This window comes from Perca fluviatilis, chromosome 6, assembly GCF_010015445.1.
Source record: "Perca fluviatilis chromosome 6, GENO_Pfluv_1.0, whole genome shotgun sequence".
In the NCBI taxonomy this organism is placed as follows: domain Eukaryota; kingdom Metazoa; phylum Chordata; class Actinopteri; order Perciformes; family Percidae; genus Perca; species Perca fluviatilis.
In genome coordinates this window covers 30,600,548-30,623,502 of record NC_053117.1, presented here as the reverse complement: position 1 = coordinate 30,623,502, position 22,955 = coordinate 30,600,548, and the positions used below count along the sequence as shown (strand labels likewise).

The 22,955-nt window shown below is 41.6% G+C and overlaps 1 protein-coding gene across 4 annotated transcripts in view; it reads left to right on the top strand.

Moving 5' to 3' along the window:
• The window catches only part of taok3a (TAO kinase 3a), an 85,843-nt gene that overhangs the window by 20,553 nt on the left and 42,335 nt on the right, over positions 1 to 22,955 (top strand). For all 4 annotated transcript variants that reach the window (XM_039802553.1, XM_039802555.1, XM_039802557.1 and 1 more), the window contains exon 2: positions 15,663 to 15,784. The gene's annotated coding sequence lies outside the window, so the exon portion shown is untranslated. The remainder of the gene's footprint in view (positions 1 to 15,662; positions 15,785 to 22,955) is intronic.

Here is a 22,955-nt window from a genome sequence, read left to right as displayed (position 1 = left end):
ATGAGGGTGTACTCAACCTATCTGGCAAAGTTGGACAAATGCAAGGACAGTAGTAGCTTGACTCTGCAGTTCATGGCACTGGAGCACCACTCACACTCCAGCTAATGGCAGCTCAGCCTGTGCTAATTTGAGTCTCTTTAATATTTCATTATTAAAAGAAAGTCAGCAAGTGGTAGCTGCATGTCCTAATAATTTCTCTTTTGCACAGCTTTCACTACAGAACATGCTATAGGCCTCTATTAATCTTTCTGCTGCTCTTGATTGGAAAATCCCATTGGGCTTTAGAGTAGCACTTCACTCGGTGCTCAGCCCTCCCTATATATAACACACACACACACACACACACACACACACACACACACACACACACGCTGAAACAAGATCAGCTGGTGTGTACTCCCACAAGTAGAAACCCCTCGGTCTGTGTGACTCCATGCACACTGCTGATTAAATTACTACAGCATGTGTAATGATTGCATGCATTCTCTGTGTACGGTATGTGTGTGTGGCTGTGTACATGTGCAAGGCCTAGGTGTGCTTGCACATTTTTTACATACACTCTAACTCTAATGTATTTTGCATGGCCTTGTGGGAAAGCAGAATGGGGCTACAGCAGCAGGATGACTCACTAGCCGGTGTAGGCATTTGACCACCAGCACTTGTTCCTGTGGTCTCAGGGACACACCAAGGACTCTCTCAGCAAGAGTCTCCTCTAAGGCTTGCGTGCAAAATGTTCTTGAGTCAGAATAGTTGAATAGCTAAAACCTCAGCCATGACACAGAGGGAGCAAATCATAGTTAATCTATATTGGTTATCATATGGCCTTGATGTCAAACAGCCCCAGACTGATCGCTCTCACTGCTATACTGTCTGATCTTCCATCATTTATGAGCTCATGCAGGTGACTGAATATTTGTTTATAATTGCATACAACATCAATCATTGTGTGCCTGAGTGCACTTGCACATTGTTTTTTTTTCTTGTTTGTTTGTTTGTTTTTATCATTCTCTGAGTGCATGTGTGATTCCACAGCTATCATGTTTGGGTGTGCAACTGACGAGTATTTTTGCAGCCGCAATGAAAATCAATACTGCTGGGAATTGATAGTGTAATAAACAGGCCCAGGGTTATTGACTGGCCGATGGCCCACCTCGTCACCAAAGTCCCAGCAGAGCCTGGCTTGATGTGGCCAGCAGTGAGTGTTACTTCTGTATCCACGCCTTTTTATATTAGTCATATCCTTCTTTTTAATGAGAAATCCCAGCATACTTGTCCCATGATCTTCCTTTCACTCACCCATATTGCTAGACACACTACCGATGTGGAATAAATCATGGCACCAGATTTGTCACATTTTCTGTAAAGTTAACTGTCACATATTTAATCCTTGTTCAAACACCTTTTATTTAGACCCAATTTCCCATAAATTATGCTCCAGCTGAGAGAATAATAACGCTGTGTTCATGTCACTGTACTATTTGGGATTATGCTGTTATGGTGTAAGCATGCAAGAGCAGGGGAAATGTCCCAGTGGGAAAAGAGTCTAAAAGTTGAATAATTGTGTTTATTTATTTTTAGATAGGTTTTTTTCTTTCATTTCCCTGTATTATTCTCTTAGCTTAAAAACTGCAAAGCCTGAAATTTTAATTTTGCCTATTCTCGCCAATGCACATTATGCATTTACCTGGTGAGTTCTCCTAACTGGCCTAATGTTTACATTGTAAGCTAGGCTACATCTTGAGTTTTGGTGAGGACGGCATAGCATGAGCAACCACAGATGGATACATGCCTCATAGCCCTCTGAATCGGAATTGAATCGTGAGGTGCCTAGAGTCTTTAGGCTTCTGTTTAGCATTACAAATAGATGGTTGTGAATTAAGTAGCTGAGCCAGTGTGTACAAGCTATCCATCCATCCATCCATCTTCGTCCGCTTATCCGGTGTCGGGTCGCGGGGGGAGCAGCTCCAGCAGGGGACCCCAAACTTCCCTTTCCTGAGCAACATTAACCAGCTCCGACTGGGGGATCCCGAGGCGTTCCCAGGCCAGGTTGGAGATATAATCCCTCCACCTAGTCCTGGGTCTTCCCCGAGGCCTCCTCCCATCTGGACGTGCCTGGAACACCTCCCTAGGGAGGCGGCCAGGGGGCATCCTTACCAGATGCCCGAACCACCTCAACTGGCTCCTTTCGACGCGCGAGGAGCGGCTCTACTCGAGCTCCTCACGGATGACTGAGCTTCTCACCCTATCTCTAAGGGAGACGCCAGCCACCCTCCTGAGGAAACCCATTTCGGCGCTTGTACCCTGGATCTCGTTCTTTCGGTCATGACCCAACCTTCATGACCATAGGTGAGGGTAGGAACGAAAACTGACCGGTAGATCGAGAGCTTTGCCTTCTGGCTCAGCTCTTTTTCCGTTAGCGGTGCGATAAATTGAATGTAATACCGCACCCGCTGCGCCGATTCTCCGACCAATCTCCCGCTCCATTGTCCCCTCACTCGCAAACAAAACCCCAAGGTACTTGAACTCCTTCACTTGGGGTAAGGACTCATTCCCTACCTGGAGTAGGCACTCCATCGGTTTCCTGCTGAGAACCATGGCCTCAGATTTAGAGGTGCTGATCCTCATCCCAACCACTTCACACTCGGCTGCAAACCGATCCAGCGAGTGCTGAAGGTCACAGGCTGATGATGCCATCAGGACCACATCATCTGCAAAGAGCAGCGATGAGATCCCCAGCCCACCGAATCGCAACCCCTCTCCACCCCGACTACGCCTTGATATCCTGTCCATAAATATTACAAACAGGATTGGTGACAAAGCGCAGCCCTGGCGGAGGCCAACCCTCACCTGAAACGAGTCCGACTTACTGCCGAGAACCCGGACACAGCTCTTACTTTGGTCGTACAGAGATTGGATGGCCCTGAGTAGAGACCCCCTCACCCCATACTCCGCAAGCACCTCCCACAGTATCTCCGGGGGACCCGGTCATACATCTTTCCAGATCCACAAAACACATGTAGACTGGTTGGGCATACTCCCAGGCTCCCTCCAGGATCCTTGCGAGAGTGAAGAGCTGGTCCGTTGTTCCACGACCAGGACGGAATCCGCATTGTTCCTCCTCAACCTGAGGTTCGACTATCTGCCGAACCCTCCTTTCCAGCACCTTGGAGTAGACTTTACCAGGGAGGCTGAGAAGTGTGATACCCCTGTAATTGGCACACACCCTCTGGTCCCCCTTTTTAAAAAGGGGAACCACCACCCCGGTCTGCCACTCCTTTGGTACTGTCCCAGACTTCCACGCAATGTTGAAGAGGCGTGTCAGCCAGGACAGCCCCTCCACACCCAGAGCCTTGAGCATTTCTGGACGGATCTCATCAATCCCAGGGGCTTTGCCACTGTGGAGTTGTTTGACTACATCAGTGACCTCCGCCTGGGAAATTGACAATGATCCCCCATCATCCTCCAGCTCTGCCTCTAACATAGAGGGCGTATTAGTCGGATTCAGGAGTATCCCCACACCCGCCCGGCGCCTCACACCCTGGGCAACTCCGGAGAAGAAAAGAGTCCAACCCCTATCCAGGAGTATGGTTCCAGAACCGAGACTGTGCGTAGAGGTAAGCCCCACCAGATCTAACCGGTAGCGCTCCACCTCCTGCACCAGTTCCGGCTCCTTCCCCCACAGAGAGGGGACATTCCACGTCCCCAGAGCCAGCGTCTGCTGCCCGGGTCTGGTCCGTCGAGGCCCCTGACCTTCACTGCCACCCATGTGACAGCGCACCCGACCCCAGCGGTTCCTCCCACAGGTGGTGGGCCCATGGGCTGGAGAGATGGGAGCCACGTAGCTTTTTCGGGCTGTGCCCGGCCGGGCTCCGTGGCAAACCCGGCCACCAGGCGTTTGCCGACGAGCCCGCCATCTGGGCCTGGCTCCAGACGGGGGCCCCGGGCTTCCTCCGGGCAGGGTCACTCCATCTCTACCTTGTTTTTCCATAGGGTTTTTGAACCATTCTTTGTCTGGCCCCTCACCTGAGACCACTTTGCCTTGGGAGACCCTACCAGGAGCACAAAGCTCCAGACAACACAGCCCTCAGGTTCACAGAGACACACAAACCTCTCCACCACGATAAGGTGATGGTTCACGGAGAAGAGTGTACAAGCTAGTGCAAGCTAAACCACACCTTCCTCCACTTTAAAAATCTGAATCAACTAATTTTCTAAACAAAGTAATTATAAAATTGGTGCAAAGACATTTGCATCGTTAACATTATGACAAATACTGTACTGTATGGAGTATTGAGTTTATTTTTCCATTAATAGTGAGTGCCATAAAGCTGAGCTGATATAGACTCTGAGTCTCTGTTGAACCCAGTGACCCTGGGTCAGCGTTATGGATTAAATGTGGCTTGTGTGTGGTTCCATGCTTTACAGATTACACCCTGTTAACCCTCTGATTGACTGGTCTCCAATCAACCAGCCCTGTCATTAACTGCTGATACGGGCTCATTAGCCAGCAGGACCTCCACCACCTGAGCAAATGTTGATGGTGGAACAAAATGTTTTGAAGACAAAAGGCTTGTGTTTGATGGGAATGTGTCTCCACTCAGATTTTTTGATCTCTGACTTCTTGATGATAACAAGAATGCCATCTGCTATATTTTGTTATAATTTGCGATTGTATGAGTTGTAGTAGGCTAGGTGACGTTGGATGTTCTATTTGCAATGAGAAGTAAGCTAAGGATCAAGAAGCCATGAATATGTTTTTCTTTGAAGTGCCCTGCTTGGTTACACAAGCCAAACAAACTAGTATTTCCTCTCCTTAAATTGAATTTAGAATCCCCTTTTCCTAGGGCTTAAGTGTCCACACTTTTTGCTAGAATTTAATTTGGATAAAATGGGACAAAGCTACGTCTCACTTAGCAGGAATTGAACGTAGTCTGCTATGAGGAGAGTACATTTGGAGGAAATTCTTGTTAGCTGTTTTTTTTTTTTTTAAATTGTCAATTTCTACCGAGGCAAAGATTATACTTCAGTAAACACCTTTCACTCTGGCCTTGTTGAACTCTTCCTTATGATGGCAATATCAGTTAAAACTATAATGCACTAATGATGATCTTGTTGTTATGTTGTGCATATATTAATTTGTGACAACTCAGAAGGCCAGTATCCATCTAGTTGATAGTGCTTTGTTACATGAGACATTTTGACATGTCGTAGTGGGAAAAGTACAGGTGTAACTAAATAACCTTAATGAGGGCTCTCAATTAAGTGTTCCTGTAAGATGTCAGTGAGCCAGCATGCATAATACCAGCAACATAAATGCAGTGCAGTCATTATTAATGATATTAATTACACCAGTGCTTTTCCTGCTATGGCATGTCAAAGAATTCATTGGAGGTAACACTTTTACAAATGACATTAATTAACTCACAGAAGAGTCTTTTTACAGACACAGCGGTCCGGTTACGGACGGGGTGACCCAGTGGTTCCCAAACTGTGGTGAGGACCCTTCCTAAAGATCACACAATAAATCTGAGGGGTTGTAAAGGGATTAATTGGATAGAAAAGAAGAAGAAAAGCTGAATAAATGCAGCATGTCTGTGTAAACAGGACAAAAATCAGTTTATCATCCGTTTAGTTGAACATGGCTCCCAAACACGCAGGGTCGCAAGTGGTCGAACATTGGGAGAGTTAGCGTTGTCAGCTGAATAGCTTAGTGCAGGCGCTAATGGATCCAAGGGTGTATCTTATACTTTACTCCACCAATAATTCCCGAAATGATATCAAACTTCTACACTAGTAGAAATAGGTTATGTACTCATAAAACGATGGAATGGAAAGTTTGTAAGTACACCAGGAGTTTATTTAACTAACACTTGCCTGCTGGCTTCTGCTCTCTGCTGCTACCGGCAGTAAGACGAGTGCTTAGGGACTTCTACAACACCGAAAAGAGATACAACAAAAATATTTATTAACTTATTTAAAAAGTGCTGAAGTGCAACTAGCAGGAGACAAGTTATAATTGAGGTAAGTTTGGAGACACTACCTTATTTAATCATTAAATTAATAAATATTTTTGGGGTATCTCTTTTCGGTGTTGTAATTTGTAGGATGAAACCTTGCTGTCAACAGTTTTCATGGGAACTATTTCCTTGGTAGAAAATTATTCTGATGGAATGTATTTCTTCCTGTACTGTAAATCTTTGCTTGACTACCTGTGTGAATCTGTGATTATGATGGACTCAGTCGCTACTTTCTTCTCTTTTTTTTTTCTTCTCTTATTCATCCTGTCCACATGCCGCTTAGTCTTTTTCTCTTATTTTAATCAAAAAATTCATTATTAGCACATGACACATTCACACACAGTCCTACTTTTCTTACAAGCTCTGCACACTCATGGGGAAGTGTCCTTCAACATACTCATACATGTACTCTTACTGACCCACAGTCAGAAGCCAAATGTATGATAGATTTTGTCCGAGTTGGAAAGCGAAGATCTAGATTACAGCTTTTCTATACAGAGGCGTTTCAGCCACATTTTTCTGTCCTCCCTCTAATTTAATCCATCCAACTGTCTACAGAGGCCTATTTTTACACATTGTTTTGTATTTTACATGCAAAACCACAGTCCTTGTGTGTTGGGCTTTGTGCGCTTTCAAAATGCCGGTCACATACGCTGAATGTTGTGCCTGAAAGCATCCTGTGTGGACACAGAAGGGAGACTGAAGCTGCTGCTGCTCTAACGTGCTGCTCACGCTACGCATCCTGTGTAGACATGGTGTTAGTGTGAGCCATGGGGTGATTAAAGTGTTATTTTAGGTTTTTATTTCAAATTCCCCTTGGGACAATGCCTAAGTAATTGTTGCTTAGGTGCACATGCACAGTCTCTGCAAATCTCTTCTGATTAATTGAGTGGTTTTCTGACATCATTTGCATGAAATCCAACACACGTGGTGTTTGTACAGTGAGTCAGCTAAGAGTAGGTGGCGCTGGTGGAGTCATGCTTTAAAAATAATAAACTGTTACTGTACAAGGGTTTTCAAAAAATAGAGTTCGACCAAAATGATTGCCCGAGAGAAAATAAATTACATAAACATCAAACTCCCACATTTTGACATGTGTTTTACTCAAGCAGCAATCTCCGGTGCTGAAAAATAAAGCCCATGCGGAAGTGCCAAAAACTGCAGTTCATGGAGTGGCCACTTGAGACTAGGCCTGCACTATTTGGGGAAAAATATGAAACGCAAATTTTTTTTTTAGGTAGAATTGAAATCACGATTCTCTGACACGATTTTTTCCTCACGAAGTGTAAGTGGCAGTACCAAACAGATTTTTTTTTGGCACCTATAGCACATTGCGCATCACCGCAAGCCTGTAAACATAGAGGCTTCAATGAATAAAGTACATACTGGCCATTTAAGTAAAACAAGCTACCAAACATAGTGACATACAACACATTGAACTAAATATGGCTGAACTCCTTGAACATGTCTTTACATAATTAAACATGCTTAAACATAACAAATGCTTTCAATAAATTAATTGAAGGAGAAAAAAGTCAATTAAAAATTAAATCGTGAACAGGGGTGAATCGAGATCGCGATTTTTTTATAACGATTCATCGTGCAGGCCTGCTTGAGACTGGCTCCAAAATGGAGTCAATTGCCATAAAATTCAGTTATATTAAATAAAGTGAAATTGCAGCTTTTATAGTCAAATGTGCTGCTTTCCTGCTCTCAGCTCTCTAGCTCTCTATCCTGTTCTGTGTGTGTATATGTGTGTAACCTGTTGATCCTTATAACCCTCAATCCCTGATTGTGAGCAATCCCCCCCTGCTCCTCCTCCCTCACTTTCTCTGATGTGCAAAATTGTCTGTGAGGGACTGTTGAATAATTTAACAGCCTGGTGACGGCGCTCTGTGACACTGCACTTAGTGTGTTTGCTTGTTTCATTCACTGTGTGTGAATGGAAAAAGCAAGACAGTAGACCACACACACTATTGACCAGGTTGAAAAAAAGCTGAAAAGGCACTGATGGTTGCAAGAGAGGATGAATGGATTTAATAGAGAAAACTCCAGGCTTCGCTCCGGAGGGAACACACACACACACACACACACACTCACACACACACACACACACACACACACACACACACACACACACACACACACACACACACACACACACACACACACACACACACACACACACACACACCGAACCCTCTGGATCCACGGGATTGCTCTAAAAAAGCTTTCACACTGAGTGATGGTCATTGTGTCACAGAATGTGTGTGACCAAAGCTGTGTGTAGGTGTGTGAGCTTGCCTAACATATGCCTTATGTTAATTTTTCATTACTCAGGAATGATATTACTCTGTTTTCTTACCGTTAGTGAACCTCAGAATATTTTTTTTTGATTTTTCATTGAAATCCATTTGAAAGAATAACTCTTTATTTAGAGTGAGGCAACTTTATTCTGTGTGTAAGCCACATAACTGCACCCTCCCCCCAAAAAATGGTTAGGCATTATTCATTTAAATTTTTTTTTTTGCTTGAGTAAATTGCAAAGAATAATCCACTACTTAGTTGACAGACAAACTTGCATGACATTAGATAAATAAGGGCTGCCACTGCCAAATATTTTCATTATCCATTAATCTTGCAATTATTTTCTTAATTGATTAGTCGTTTGGTCTTTAAAATGTCGCCAAATGCCCATAACAAGTTCAAAGAGCCCAGGGGTAAGTCTTTAAATCTCTTGTTTTGTCCAACTCACAATCCCAAAACCCCCAAAATATTACGTTTTAATATCACAGAAGATCAAGACAACCAGAGATTAATGACATTTAAGAAGCAGGAACCGGTTTTGCTTAAACGTAATCAATTGATTATCAAAATAGTTTACAAGTCATTTTCTGTAAAGCAATAATTGACTAATTGACAAATTGCTTCAGCTCTACTGTACAGCTAACCTGACGCGCCAGGTGCTCTGTTAACACAGGGCCATCTGAGAAGCCGTCACTGGAAACACCCCACAAATGCCATAGGCTTGCTTAATATTGCATAGCTGCCACTTTACACATACATCCTATACATGGACATGTCTGAGGAAAAAAACACTGTGAAAATATTTCTCAAGTGTGAAGGTTATCATGTGTTGTGGTTGTGCGGCTGCTGCTCTACAGTCATTTCCGGTAAATCTGCATCACTGCAAGTAGCTTTTCTCCATCAGTATGGCGATCAAGATGGATATTGACCTAAAGCTTTAGGGCAAAAGAGTAGCTGCACTCCTCTGCTTAGTTTAGTTGTGTGAATGATTTGGCTTGGCACTATCGAGGGCTCATCTACTTAACTTACTACAAATAATTGATATGTAGAGGGGAGGATTTCTGCACCTTGCATGTTTAACATTGTTGGAAGTGTGGCTTATAGTAGCATTGAACTGGTCAACTTATTTTAATAGCCAGACACAAGTGAACAATGTTCCATCTTTTTGCCAGCATCTCTCAACTACACATTGAAAATGTTTCTGCTTTGAAATACCCAAAACATGGGAAAATCTGGGTAGGCACATACAGGCATAAAGACTGTGTAGTAGATTGTCCTATTAAGATAATTTGCTCAAAGGTCTTCCCCAAAGACACTGATTTTTTTGTCTCTACCGTTAAAATCGGTCATCTCTGGTGACCACTTCATTCCCAGAGCAACATGGAAATGTAGAGATCTGTAAAAGGTTGTTGGTGCCAAGTTCAACTTTTAAACATCCACAACACAAGTGGAGTAGTCATTGTGTGGTTTCAGGCTGTTTTTGCTTGAAGGCAACAAGAGGAAATCGTTTCAAATAAACTGCAGATTTAGAGTTGGCCCTGGGTTTTAAGTCGGTGAATAGGCCACTTATCTGTCTCGTATTTGTCCCTCAATCCACCAACACCCACATTTATGTTGGCATTAGCCCTAAAGCTAATCTGAGAAGGTAACAGTATTGTGTGTGTGTGTGTGTGTGTGTGTGTGCGCTGCATGTCTCAATAATGTCACTAAGCTCCTGTGACGAGAGCTGCCCCAAACTCTCCAAATCCTCAAATCCTGCTTTTGTGTGTGTGTGTGTGTGTGTGTGTGTGTGTGTGTGTGTGTGTGTGTGTGTGTGTGTGTGTGTGTGTGTGTGTGTGTGTGTGTGTGTGTGTGTGTGTGTGTGTGTGTGTGTGTGTGTGTGTGTGTGTGTTGTGTGTGTGGTTGTTGTTTTTTTTCTTCACTTCACTTGAAAATGAGTCACAGCTATAAAAATCCACACCATGCCACCCTGGCAGGATAATCAGGACATAATGTTTAGTTTCTTTCTATCTCAATGGATTACTTTATATTTATCCGGGGAGAATTTTGCGTATTGTGGAAATCGCCTCATATTTGGTTGTCTCAGCTTTACTTAAAGCAGCATTTCTCTAAGGAACATATGATTTAAAAGCACACCTACCTCCAGCACGACTCATCAAAAGCCAACCTCAGTCATCCTCAGGCACTCTGGGAATCATTTTGTGTTGAATTTGTCTTATTTTTGATTACATTCAGGCAAATCAGGGCTTGAAGTTATAGACTAATAAAGACCAAGATATTATAACCAGTTGTATATTTGTTTGTAGTGCTTTAAGTGTGCAATTTTTAGTTTAGATTCACAAAATATATTCACATCTAAGAGCTAGTCAGTTAGACATTTTAAATCTACTGATGGATAATGAGCAATTTTTCTGAAAGAATTGCTCGTTCAATAGTACTTTTACTGCTGCTGGAGAAGGGGAAACATTCCCTTTACTAAAAATACCCCAGGTAGTCACCCAGGAAGTGATGTCATCATGAATACCTGCAGCAGTCAGTTTGTTGATCAGTATTTCATGAACTCTTGGAAGTCTGTATGTGAAAAACTAAACCAAACGAGCCCTGAACTTGGCCTAAATCCCTGTTTTGATACGCAATATCACATCCAGGTTGATGATCCCTCAGAAAGCTGTTCTATTGGATTGTTTTGCCCAGGAACAGAAATGCAATACAATGTTTTCGAAACGGGTTACTTGGGCAAGTTGTGCCTCAGAAATTGACGGCTCGTGACTCAGGATTTATGATTCATATGACAGCGTGTGTCATGTTACAGGAGGAACAGAAAGTAGGAGTTGGTTATCAAGATTTTTATCATTAGCCAATGCACCAACAAACTGTCAGAAAGCCTGTGGTACTACTGTACCAGGGATGGTGTGCTCTCAATCTTCCTATATTTGTTAGAGCCTGTCGTTGCATGACCTTAACCCAACAGGCGTTGGAAGAAGTAAGAATTCCCTAACATTATCTGGCCTCGCCCTGAGGGTCTGAAACTAGCTCTCTCAAGGAAAGCAAAACAACATGCACAAATGCTTTCTTTTTCTGTAACTTAGTACGTTTTCTGTCTCTCATATCAACATTAATGGTTCCAGTTTGTTGACGTAGCCTATTTTTAACACTTCTACAGTCTAAGTTATGGGAAAGAACAACACAAGAGAAATATATTGGACATATATAAGACAGGTCTTTAACATATTTGCAGATTTGTTCAATAATCTACAGTATGAACTAGATTTAAAATTAAAGTATGTATTTGTTTGACTATGAAGCCTTATTAAAAAAGAAAAATCAAAATACTGAATTAAATGAATAGAGCTGGGTACCGAGTTCAATACTTTTTAGGCACTGTCCGAATTTCCTCTAAAGTATTGAGTATCAAAAAACCTCATCATTCAAAACCTAATTTCAATACCTAAGGAGTAAATCTAATCCGCGTCATTGAGCCAATCAGCATCCAGCATGCTTCTACCCAGATCTAATAATAGTTTTGATTTGCTGTGTAACGTTACACGTCTAGAGACACACAGGAGAAACTCTACGTTACACAGAGACGGGGCTCACGTAGTAGGAGCTGAAAAATAAATAAAAAGATTTGGTCCGTAATGTTATAATTTCTTTTTGTTTTATAAAATTGGTATCGAAAAAAGTATAGTTTAGAAACCGATATCAAAGTCCCGGTGTTGGTATCGGTACCGTCATTTTTTTAACGGTACCCAGCCCTATGAACGAATCTGAAAACCTTTCATGGACCTCGTGGCAGAGTGCCACCGACCCTACTTTGAGAATCACTGATTTCTTTAATGCTGCTTTTCTCTCTGCTCTTCTCCCACTCACCGCAAATAATCCCAAATTATAATTCTTACAATGATTTAGCCAACCAAAAAGTTTAGCAATAATTATCCTAGATGTATCCTTTAGCAACAGCATTGTTGAGCTACTGTAAATCCTTCATCTAAGCTGAAGAAAAGCAGTGTTTCCGTTATATCCTATATTTTGCCGCTGCTTCCGAATTTTATTTTATTAAGTCAATATTACAATAGTGATATAGTTAATTTGATGAATTAACTGTTCATCAGACCACAAACAAGATAAGAATTACCTAGCTAGCGCACCTCGTGGTTCCTCTGCCTCACTCCCCGCCTCTAGTAGACTACTTCACAGGGACGAGAGTGGGTGGCAGCTCCAGAGACAGATCTTCAGTTAGCGGGTGTAGTAACTCAAATTCAGCAAGGGGGTCACAGGGGGCTGGTGGCCTATGTTACTGCAGCAACAGAAAGTTTGCTAATCAGACGGGGAGTTCGGGCGATCCAGGATAGGGCTGGGCATCGTTCAAAATCTTTCAATCGGGTGCCAATTTCGATACCTCAGTTTCGATGCCGGTTCCTAACGATATTTTTTTCGATACCATATGTTTTAAAATCCATTTCAACATCAACAAAAATACATTAAACGCAAAGCTTTTATTTTCCAACTCCAAAATTGTGAATGAAAACAGTTATCAAAATGTAAACATTCTGGTAACACTGCTCACTCAGAGTAACATTAATAAAGTTACCTTGCCTTACAAGCTCAGCCTGTCAGTCCGTCAACAGGGCAGAGAAACCACTGTTGTGCTTGCTTGTCAAGAGGAAGTGTAACGTCAACAGCACCGCGACTGCCTTTGGCTCGCCATTAATATCATATCACTGCAAACGCTGTCTGTGTGAAGTTTTGAAAAACTGTAACTACACTTGAAACCCCTTTATCGGCATTGCTGTGACTCACTGTGACTTTAACAAAACTACAGAGCCGACGACGTAGTTTACTCCGTCCGCACCTCCGTGTGTGTGTGTGTGTGTGTGTGCGTGTGCGTGTGCGTGCGTGTGTGTGCGTGTCGGTCGGAGCTCCGCTTTGTGTCAGTATGCAGAGAGGACAGATAAGTTTGCGCTTACCTGTTTTTCAGTGCCATAAAAGTATCGATGTTCGGTGTCTAGCCCTAGTCCAGGATCAGAAAACTTATGGTTTTGGGTTAACTCTAACCCAAACCATTTCCACCTGCTGCTGAAAACATTCCTAGAGGAAACACTGAAACACAATTTCTCTGTTTTCCTTATCACTGTGTAATATGTGTTGACATTAGTGTACATACACCTGTATGAAGTGAAGGAGATTTTGTTTTGTTTAACTTGATTAGTAAATACACATGAAAAAACTTTGATAATCAATAGAATAGAATGTATACCATTCTGTGGTTCCAGCTTCTTCAAGTTGTGGATTTGCTTCTTTTTTCTCTATTATATCATTTTGAAGTGGATCTCTTGGTTTGGACTGTTGGTCTGACAAAACAAGACATTTGAAGATGTCACCTTGGGCTCTGGTGATGGGCCTTTCTCACTATTGTCTGACAATTTATTAAGTTATCAAGGAAATAATTTGCAGATTAGATATACTGTAAGTGAGAATGAAAATAAAAGTTAGTTGCTGCCCTGAAAGTTGCATATGTTCAGATTGTATCTTTTGAAAAAGGTGCATTTAAAGGCCTTTTTAAGATGGACTTGAGTAAAAGACACTCTAGTACAGTCTCACCCTTTACAGTTACTTTTTCTCTCTATCTATCTGTCTATATTGCTTTATTGTTGGTTGGTCACAAATGCCAAGCAGGGTGGAGGGAGCGAGGAGGAAGAGGAGGAAGTGCAGCTACAACTTCCCCAGAGGCTCATGCAAGCGTCAGTTTGTGTTATAAATCATTCAGGGACACTCAGAAGGGGCACAATACATTTGTATCCTCCTTCTCTCATCCCTCCATCCTCTCTCCTTTTATTATTGAATGCGTCTGAGCACCCAATCTGCCACTCGGTATGATCAAAAAGAGGTTGGTGGGGGGTAGGTGATAAAATGATAAAATGGGAGAGGTAGATGAGAAGAAAAAAACAGCTGTTCCAGTTTGATTTCAAACAAGAATTAAGTATCTCAAAACAAAGGCCACAGGGTCATTTTTGGACTGAATAATGGATCTACTGTACTTCCTAATTGGCAGGCTGCTTGTGGACAACAGTTGGTTTTATTGTGTGCTGGTCTTTTAAATGATGATGTGTATAGTTCAGGGCCAGGTTGTGTTCACTAGTGAAGTTGTCGTCGCTGCTCCACTTGCTTGTCACAAACGACACACAGTCCAGTAGCTGACAGCGCTCTGCTGTCAGAACAACTCGCTCCGATTTTCTGACGTGTATTTGTTGCAATACTGAGCGTGTGCATGTGTGAAAGAAAGCATAATATTGAATTTGTGCTTGCCTGTGGATGTGTGCTTGTGAAAGCTTTTGTTTTGTGCGGTGTCCTTGAACTCATGGATTTGAAAGAGGAAGAAAGAGGATGCGTTTGGCTGTAAACAGGAGCCACTTCCCTTGTACAAAATGCCAAGACATTTAGTTGGAGAATGCATTATGGGGTAGACTGAATACGGACAAGCAGGTGTGGAAAATCAATTAACTTGAAGATGGCTCCTGGATTTTTCTATACTAAATACACTGAGAATTGCAGCATTATAAGACATTAGTGCCTTGTACAATGTATCATCACCATCTGACTGAGATGACTAACAGGCTTTATACTATACTGGCGATACTGTTAGGGTCATTAGAGATTTTCATTGGCTGTTGAGTCATTCCACCATCTGCTATTGTGAGGACATTTAAAATATTTTCCTCCTGTTTGTACTGCAAAGCAGCAACCCTCTGTGCTGTAAAGCAATCATGCAAATATTTTGGCACATGATATGAAATGTATAAATTGCAGTGTAGGTGATTGTAGAGGCTGCTAGTCTTGTCATTAATGGTCTTGTTTTTGTTTATATTTCAGTAAAAAGGCAAATGGCGACAAAAACACAAAACACTTTTTTTTGGCATTTAGCCTAGGTATTTGCAGACGTTTCACTTAGCTACAGAGTGCATCAGATCCTAATCATTGCACAAGTGCAAGACTCATATTTAAAAATTGTCACATTTAGGGGTGCAACTTATGATTGATGATGATTTTTTTTTGTCAGACAATAGTAAATAATACACTTTTTTTCCCCCCAATGTTTAAATTGCTTGTTTTGTCCAAAGCCCACATATATTTACTATCAGAGAAGACTAAGGCAACCAGCATCTCCACATTTTTGCTTTAAATTGTTACTGATTAATGTTCTTTTGATCAATTAGTACACTTATGATTACAGTTCTTGTCACATTATCACAGACACAGTTTTCGAATGTATTTAACTTAAATGTACTCTTAATCTAACTATCTAACCCCTCTTCTGTTTCCTTCTCTCTCTTACTTCAGGTGCAGTATTATTCCAGTCATGAGGAAAGTCGGCAAGAAGTCAACTCTGGGCTAAATCTAAAGAGAGAGAAAGAGAGGGAGACAGAGGCTAGTCTGACACCCACTTTACACATTTCCTACAGGTAGATAATACACATCTCTGACGCTATCTGGTCTATTATTTTTCTCTATCATCTGTTCCTTGTTTTTCTTTATCGTTGTTGTTATTTATAAACCAGCGTCTTTTCTCTTTGTGAAACTTTCAGCATGCAAATAAGTTAACTAAGCCAAATGTCTGACAGGCTATACAGGTGATTTATTTGGTAAGCAGATTGTTGCAAGCATCTGACAGACCAACTCCCACTTGTCTCATTGTGGTCACCATGCATTTCATCCGGTTTCACTCTCTGTACAGTAAAGCGTGCGTGCGCACATGTCCTTTGTATGGGGGGTTGAATACTTTAAACTGGAAGCCTGCCAGCCCAGTTTCACAGGTTTGATGTCCGACTTTAAATTTGCATTTTGTAGCTACACATCACTCTTAATTTATTGTAGCCATGTAACTACCCTAGTCATTGTGTTGTGTTAAATGACTAAAAATTAAATATTGCAGTTGAATCTGGTGGACAATGGTAGCCATGAAATGCAGACTTTTGTTTGATAATTTATTTTGAAAACCGCGGTTTTCTGGTTTTTGCTTTGAGTTTCGAAATGTTTTGTTTTAATTTTTCATAGAAAGTTGTCTTGCTCTGTAATCTTTAAGCTGTAGTGAGTATAGGAAGCTAGAGGTTTGACTGTGGCTTGTGTCTGTGGCTCAGAGTTTTGTGAATTGGGTAAAAATGTAAATCCTTATGTCAACTTGTCATCATCGCACAAACCAACACCAATCATTGGATCCAGTGGGAAGTCAGGTGAGCCCGTGTAAGTGTACATTCTGTGCCATGGGTCATGCTGCTGAGTCACACACTGAGTGGAAAAAGAGCTGGGTGTGGTAAAAGGGAGCAATTTGGGTTACAGAGCGACCCTTGAAGGTGTCAGGAGGTAGAGCAGGTTGTTCTTTAATCACAAGGTTAGCAGTTCAATCCCGACTCTTCCTGTCCAAGCATCAGACATTGAACCTAAATGTTGCTCCTGATGGGTGTGCCAGCGCTTTGCATGTATGAATGTGTTTGTGAATGGGTAAATGAGAGGCAAACTGTAAAGCGCTTTGTCTGGTAAGGTAGAAAGGCACTATATAAATGCAGTCCCTTACTTGCAGGCTAGTGAACTTGAGGGCAGAGTACATGTGATTTTCAGACCAGGCCAGGCCTGTCCAATTCCACAGTCCACAATAAAGTCTCATGGTAGCTTAAAGGGACATTCTGGACTTAAAAAGTCACATTAAGATTTAAACTTGATACTTGGCTGGGTTAGCTCAGTTGGTAGAGCTGGCGCACATAATGTATGTAGAGGTTGATTCCTCGACGCAGAAGGTCAAGGGTACGAGTCCGAGCTGTGACGATTTCCTGCAGGTCTCCCCCTCTCTCCCCTTTCATATCTCAGCTTTCCTATCAATTAAAGGCAGAAATGCCCAAATGAAAAAAAAGTTGAAACTGACTGAACTTTGATAGCAGTGGCGAGATGTTAAATCCGAGCAGCTTGCAAAGGACCACTGACGCGAGGTTTAGTGACTCCGCTCTCTTATCAAGAAAATTCTGCTGTATTAAAATGTAGAGGGCCATAGGATCTTTATCTTAGGGTTTAATATGAGAATAATAATAGCAGTGTAATATTCAGCTGTTTAAAGTAATGAGAAGTTTTACTCTGTATATTGAATATTTTAATGTATAAATATGCCTTCACAGTCACACATCCTACAAAAAGTGAGTGTGGATACTGTTCATACAAATATTTCAACTTGACATAAAGAGGGTGAAACACTTCAGATACTTCTAGTACATATGACTGAAGTCCATGAGGGTCCAGTCTGGAGAATCAACATTTGAATGAAGCTATTTTGTTATTAAGGTTTTGTATGTTTGTGTAGGCATACATGGATACCTATACCCTACAGTATCCATGCATCCTTACAGTGTGTATTGAGTCACAGGAGGAACTGCCACTTCAGTTTTTCCACTGATTGATTGATGTTACATTTGGCCCTTTAAATCAACTTATCATCACCATACAACCTGGCATTGTGTATTTAAATAGGCTTCTATATTATTCATAACGAGGCTGACCCCTTTAATGTCATGCAGGAGGCACACACGCATGCAGTACTCTCCAGGGACCTTGCATTCTGGTGAGATGCAAGTCTCTATCTTCTGAGCGTCTTTACGTTTTTTATTAGACAGGATTATTGAAGTGCAGTAATAAAAAAAAATGTTCTATGGTTGTGTGATTCAGGCTTCCTTGCGCACTCATACCTGATACTGTACATGTGCAGCCTCACACCTTCACACACACACAACTCCAAAGCTCTAAGCCTGCTCTTTATAATGTCATGATAGAACTGAATCATTACGTAATTCTTATTATCGTTCTCTCTTATACACATAACTGCCGTCACGCTGTCTCAGTGCACAATTTAGCAGATTTACCAGTTATTTTTTTCCGTTTCTGATTAGAGCTGGTGATTTTAATCCCAGTAAGAATTCTCACAGTCTGCCTAATTCCTGTTCCTGCCTAAAGCCGGTAGGGGGGCCAGTAAGCTGCTAAACCCCTGGCTACACACACACACACACACACACACACACACACACACACACACACACACACACACACACACACACACACACACACACACACACACGGACACTTGTGTGCTCTCAATGGCGTAATGGCACAGATATATTTTTTTGTGCACATATAAATTCAGAAGCTGCACTTGCACTCATAAGAATACAGGCAAACCCAGGAGACTGACTGTGCAACAAATAAGAAAATCACATTCATTTTTCAAAACAAAATGACCCCAGTGAAATGAAAGTGAATTGTTATAGAACTGAAAGAGTTAAGAAGCAAGACTGAGGTGACTCATGTAGGATAAGATAGGAGGGAGAATGAGATGAATCCACTTTTCAAGTGTCCACACAGAAGGAACTTGGTGTTTCTGTAAAACTGTTCTCTATCAAACTTAATCTAACATATCTGAGTAAAGAGATGTTTTCATGCATCCATATTGTCCACAAATGCACATACAATTTTGAACATTGTATTTTGTATATTTCAAAATACAATCTACAAAATTGTATTTGTCAGACCTGTTAATTCCTGTGATCTTGCACTCGCAATAATTAATGCAAATTCAACCATCCCTGCATTATTTGCAAGAACTTAAATCTTTTTCTTAATCGTCACAATATTTTAGTGGACATCAAATTAATCGAAAATAAAAACAACTTTGGATTGGACAAAATTGTAGATTTTTTTAACAAGTTGCATTGACTTGGACTTATTTTTATTTTTTTATTTTTTATTTTTTTAGAGCTGCAGAAATAATCGATTAGTTGTCAACTATTAAATGAATCACCAACTATTTCGATAATCAATCGGTTTGAGTAATTGTTTTAATGAAAAAGCTTCAATATTTTCTAGTTTCTTCAGTCCTCTAACACAGGAATATCTTTGAGTTATGGACAAAACAAGACATTGGAATATGTCATCTTGGGCTTTGGAAAAACACTGATCAACATTTTACACCATTTTCTGACATTTTAAAGACCAAACAACTAATCGATTAATCGAGAAAACAATCGACAGATTAATCAACAATGAAAATAATTGTTAGTTGCAGCCCTATTCTTTTTCTCAAGTTTTTGTATCCCTTATATGTCGTGGTTGACCTGGATTCAGTTCAAAATGTTGTGAACAGTTTAATTTTTGTTCTCCAAAACTAAATGTTTTTCAGCTCACTATCAGAATGTGGCTCTGTCTGATGCCATGTCCTTCTTCCTTCTAAATAAATATGAAACTAAATCAATACTGGTGATTGACTTACATTTCTGGAAAAACATTGTATCATGTATATTATTCTTGCATATAATTGACTAAGAGTAGACAATGGCATGTCCCATTTAAAAAATGTCTGTTGCAGCACATGGTATAGAGCCATATCCGACAGCCTGATGGACTTGGTCCTGCAACAACATGTTGGTACATGAATTAGTCATAACAGCACCAACAGGGGCCCTGGGGCTGGGAGAGTATTTGTTTGTTTGTGTCTTTCTGCTTGTGTGTTTCTTGTGTAAGCATGTTGAACTTTGGCCGACACCATGTGTTCAAGTACAGATACAACCATCGGAGAAGTCCCAGAATAAGTTCTTTAGATCTTGTGTCTTTAGATTGCATTTACTGAGTTGAAAATGAATTGTACTGGCCTATGTGAAATATTAGATATCAAAGATGACAAAAAAAAGAGTCTGCACACTAGACCCCACAGTAACACACACACACACACACACACACACACACACACACACACACACACACACACACACACACACACACACACACACACACACACACACCGATCATTAAATCTGTTTAAGCCATTTGCCTAATCAGCTCTCTCTCGGCACAATACCATTCATAGATAAGTAACCACACACACACACACACACACACACACACACACACACACACACACACACACACACACACACACACACACACAGTAAACCGTCAAAACACTGGGCTTTGCCGGGTTAGTGACAGCTTTACCAAGCCCCCCCATGTTACAACCTGTTGTTGCCACGTTGCATCACTTCACACATCTTAGAGGAGGAAGAGTGAAAAAGAGGATGAGAGGGAGGTGTGCAGAGTCTCCAGAGTGATCACATGACATCAGTGGTCGTTTGCTCCATTTTTAGCTGTCTTTTACTCATCTGCCGACTAAAACTGCTTTCAAAGCTCCTTCACGTAGGGTAAAACTGACTCTCTCTCTCTGTGTGTGTGTGTGTGTGTGTGTGTGTGTGTGTGTGTGTGTGTGTGTGTGTGTGTGTGTGTGTGTGTGTGTGTGTGTGTGTGTGTGTGTGTGTGTGTGTGTGTGTGTGTGTGTGTGTGTATTTCAGTATCTAAAGTAGAGCTCAAGCAGGAGAGATGAGACAGACAGCGCTGATGCAACCAGGAGACACACCGATTCACTAAACACACATGTTCATACACAAGTTCATATTGTAGGTAAACAGATAGAAAACACACACACACAAAAGCCTGACTATACAAGCACAGAGATGAATGCTTAATAGCAGTGTAACCAAGTGTTTTTCATTGAATTGCTAGTAACCCTGACTAGGATATAAGAAATATCTGCAACCAAGAGGTCGTATGCATACAGTTACATTGCTATGCTGTACTCTACAGTTCATTCATCATTCGTCACACCTTGATCACAGGCGTGAAGGTCTCAGCTGAAGGCTTCATGCTTTTCAAAAATGCCTCCGTGACCTAGAGATGTCCTAAGGCAATAAGCATATAAGCCTGTATGTGATCTTTCACATTATGTAAGCGGGTAAACTGAAACCATGTCTGCTGTTTATGTGGCAACATGTGGTGGTTTCCAAGCATGTTCTGGGGCATTCTTAGAGAGAAACCAAAGCCATGAAATTGACTTTAGTCAGGCTACAGTACAGCAGGCCGCCAGTCCCAATGCTGAGATGTTATGTTAAAGCAGCTTCAAAGATGGTAGCAGGATGGCATGATGTCTCAGGGGACCTTTCCATATAGGACAACGTATGTGTTCTTGTTGACGTTTACTTGGCCAACATATATTATATAACCAACCTTGATGCTCATCACCCCCTCACTGCTTCAGCTTCTGGACTCAATATGTTTCCAAAGTTATAAGGTAAATGCACACCCATGTCTTACCCTCCACTCTACACTAAATAAATAACAAGCATGTCATAATGTAGGCCTTCAACACCTGAACACTGGCAGAATTGCTTTGAGCTGCCTTGAGCCAGTGTAAGTGTTGAGAGTATGATGATGCTGAACCTTAAGGCCAGACTTGAAACCTTTGGGTGTTGTGCATCTCTTGTATTTTACAACTTCTGAGAAAATATTTTTATTTATTGGTTAGATTTGACCAAACATAATGCAATGTGCAGATATTTAAAGCATAGGAAAGCTTTTTTTGCATACCTCTTTTGTTGGGCAGGTGCGTAGGATATGATCAAAAGTAGCAGATCAAAAGCTTAGAGAAAGTCCCGCACACTGACCATTACGCAAGCTATAAGTTATTTAGAAAAATACAATGTTTTGGTCTCAGACCTTCATCAGGTAAATTCCTGATGAACTAATACTATATAACTAATATATATAATCGCATTGGAAACATTTTTTTTATCAGGTCATCGTTCAAATTTCTCAATGAAATAGTCTAGCCTTAGTATCCCATACCAAAAGTAATCCCTCCCAAAGTTTTGAGGCTGCCATCTATATACACCTGGTGCCATGGAACAGAGGGCACAGGACTTTTGCCTTTTAAGACTGATATTTTTGGAGTGGGTGTGATAGCTTAGATCCTTTTTAAGAGCAGGGAATTAGGATGATGCTGATGCTTAGTGTCTTGGCCTGTGTGCTTGTGTGCCTTGCTGCCTCTGCCTGTATGTCAGCTTGCTCTGTGTGGGGCTGGCCTTTGGAGCCAGATTTGCTTGCTGCATCTGGCTGATGTGCACAGAGATTTCATAGTAGACGGAAAAAGAGAGAGAGAAAAAGAAACAGGAATGAGAGATATAGTGTGTGACTGTGTGTGCATGTGTGTGTGATGCATGTGCAGCGAAGCTAACTGGAGCAGAGTGTCCAGGATGCGTACACGCTTGATGGCCTGGCTGCAGCCTTGTGATACAAAACATTTAGCATTTGTGTGTGTGTGTGTGTGTGTGTGTGTGTGTGTGTGTGTGTGTGTGTGTGTGTGTGTCTGTACGCATGCAGGCATGTAGGGATATGATGCATCAATGACTCAGCTTCAGCTGTCGTGTGTGTGTGCGCGTGCATGCGTGCGTTTCAGCACTCTTTCCGTGACCAAGTGTAACTTGGATGAGCAGCAGGACTAGACAGCTACCCGTCTTTTTTTTTCTTTGTTATCAACTGTCCACGAGATGCACAAATACAAGCACATGATAGAAAGGCAGGCACACAATACGATGGATGTTAAAGCATTACACACACGCACACTCACACACACACACACAGACATGCGTATATTCCTCGATGACTGTGAAGTAACATTAGATCAAACAGTGTCTGGATGTTCCAAGGTATCAATGACCAAAGTGGGTGTTTCCAGTGACAGCTTCTCAGATGGCCCTGTGTTAACAGAGCACCTGG